The following is a 3,269-nucleotide window of genomic DNA, read 5'->3' as shown; positions in this document are numbered from 1 at the left end:
TATTGGTTATTTAGTTCATTTACATTTCAAAAGTTGTTCTCTTCCAAGTTTCCTTACTATAAACCCCCCATCCATTCCTAGTCCCCTTAGCCTCTATGAGAGTGCTCTTCCCCTACACACACACTCCCACCTCACTGCTATAGCATCCTCCTATGCTGGGACATCAAGCCTCCACAGAACCAAGGCCCTCCCCACTCACTGATGCCAGATAAGGCATTCCTCAGCTACATATGTAGCTGGAGCCATGGATTCCTCCATGTATATTTTTGGTTGGTGGTTTTGTCTCTTGGAGGGTTTTTTTTTTGGGGGGGGAGTACTGGTAGTTGATATTATTGCTCTTCCTATGAGGTAGCATTCCCCTTCTACTCATTCACTCCTTCCCCTAGCTCTTCCATTTGGGTTCCTCAGCTCAGTCACATGGTTGACTGTGAGCATCTGCACCTGTATTAGTCAGTTGCTGGGCAGAGACTCTCAGAAAATAGCCATACCAGGATCATTATAGCAAAAACTTCTTGGCATCAGGAATACTGTTGGGTTTTTTGTCTGCAACTAGGAATGGGTTTCAAGGTAGGGTAGTCTCTGGATATCCTTACCTTGAGTCTCTGCTCCATTTTTTTATCTCTGGATTTCCTTTAGATAGGAACAATTACAGGTTAAATATGTTGAGATGGGTGGGTGGACACATCCCTCAAGGGATGCCTATCTACTTGAGGTGGTCTCTACAGGTTCTATCCCACTTTGTTGGGTATTTTAACTAATGTCATTCCCATTGGGTTCTACAAGCCTCTCCCTTCCCTGCTGTCTGGGATTTTCTAGTGGCCCCCACCAGTTCTCCATCTCCCACTGCTACACATACCTATTCAATTTCCTGACCCTCTCTGCATATCTGGCTCTTCTTATACCTGATCCTGTCCCTCCTTTTCCACTGCCTGTTCTCTCTCCCTCTCAGATACCTCCTTTTCTCTACCTCCTCTGATTATTTTGTTTCCCCTTCTAGGTAGGATTAAAACATCCACACTTTTGTTTTCCTTCTTCTTAAGTTTCATTTTAGATTCCCAGGTAACATATAACCAGATGTTGTATTAGGTATCTGTAACTACAGTGTTACCACATCATGGCTGGAGATGAAAGACAAAAGAATTCTGCACAGTGTATAAAGCCAGCTAGCACAGCATTTATAGCAGTAAACAATAGAAGATTCCTGTATTAAATGAGGTAAGAAACAAGGTCTAACTCTGAATTCAATTCATTCAAAATGTCAAATGCCATGTCTTTACCTGTATTCCTATACATAAACATATACATAAAGACAGACATTTTATAATATTATTCTTTATAAATTGAAGAATATTTACACATAAAATTGCTAATAATTCAATTATTAATACAGTAATAATTATGTGTAATAGTACAATAATTAGTATAGTAATATCACTCTTAAAATTTAAATAATTAATGTTTCCAGTTAATCCTTTTTTATAAAATTAAAGATATATATTTATTAGCATTTTCTTCTGAGGAACATAAAACTCATTCAATCCTGCCTCACTTTAGGACACTACTCTACTTATTCCTTTATTAGTTATCTATTCTTCATTTAAAAAAAAAATTCAGCAATGCTGGGTATATATAGAGCATACTCACAAGAGGGCATCAATTGCAGATGGCTTCTTGGTTAGATGTGGGACCACAGGTGTACTTCCTCATCTCAGTGCTGGGATCATATTGATCTGGAACAGTGCTTCCTCAGTCTTTATAGGTTGAACTATATATCAGTTCTGTTGTATCTATTAGACACTCTTTCCTTGTAGTTAGTTATCCATTGCTTCTGGATTTGAATATCTTTATGCCTCTTCTTCCACATCATTCTCTGAGCTCAGAGTGGGGAGTTGGTTGATGGTCGTGTGTGTGTGTGTGTGTGTGTGTGTGTGTGCGCGTGTAGGTGTATGTGTGTGACTTTCTTGAAGTTTTTGTTTGTTTGTTTGTTTTACTGGTTTTGTCTTTTGTTTATTTTTACTTGCTTGTTTTCTTTCTAAAGAAAGAAAGATAGTAGATAGTTAGGAAGTTGGATGAGTAGATAGGAAGTATCTTGTGGAGTTGAGGGAAAGAGACTATCATCTGAGCATATTGTGTGATTTTTTTTAATTAAGAAAAGTCAATCCATGAAGAAGAAATTATATATGAATATCCAGAGTGTATTATATGGCAGTGGTAGCAGGATGTTGGTCTTTAAGACAAAATAGGCATTTTGCCTATGTGACAAGAGAGGCATTTCCACCTTAGTATATGTTCAAGTACATGGGAGTATTGTAAAGACAATGCTCTCTCTATCTATGTCAATCCACATGGCAATCCTTTGCCTGAGGCTTCCAATGATAGTCTGCTATTTGCCAGCCAGAAGGTACTGGAGAAAGGGAGAATGTCAAGTGGAACAGACTTTCATGTGATGATAAAATCCAATTACATTGTATCTAGTTTAAGAAGAGCTTCATTGAAATTAACAGAAGCACTAATGAATGAAAGACTATTATGGATATAGCCAAGTTCTTTATGGACTTAACTGTACACATTTACTTTGAGAAAAGAAGTATATGTTCAGCATCATCTCTCCCACCTTTTATCTAGACTAGATGGCTAAGCTAAACAAGTAGATTCTGGACATATAACTCAACTCCATCCAGGGCCTTTCCAAAATGGGACATTAATAAAAGTGAATGGGAGAAGCAAGTACCCACTGTTTGATACCTTCCCTTTTGCTCTCAGCATGCTGGAACCCACAGTTTTCAATGATCTATTTTTTTAAATGTTCATTTTAGATATAAAAAGAGGAAATGGCAGCTCTAAATATTTATATAATAAATGTGTTTACATATATTTACGAGTCAATAATTGCATATACAAATATACAACTTAATCCTAATGCATTAATACTCAATGACCTCAATATTCAACAGTTAATATTAGACCAATAAACCACATGGAAATGAACATGAATTCTCTGTTACAGGCATCTATAGAGCATTTCAAATAAACACTAAAGCATACACAATATCTCATGGAAATCATGGAATTTTCTCTAAAATACATTACACATTAGGGCATAATCTTTTCTCTATAAATATAAAAACACAGAAACTCTTCTTACTAGTCTACATAACTATTATGTTGTTAGACTACAAATGAATAACATAGGTAATTAAACAAAATCATACTAATGAAAACATATTAATAGTGTATATTAAGGTAGTATTGAAAAAATCAATTATGAA

This window comes from Arvicanthis niloticus, chromosome 27, assembly GCF_011762505.2.
Source record: "Arvicanthis niloticus isolate mArvNil1 chromosome 27, mArvNil1.pat.X, whole genome shotgun sequence".
Lineage (NCBI taxonomy): Eukaryota > Metazoa > Chordata > Mammalia > Rodentia > Muridae > Arvicanthis > Arvicanthis niloticus.
Note: the sequence above shows the minus strand (reverse complement) of the source record.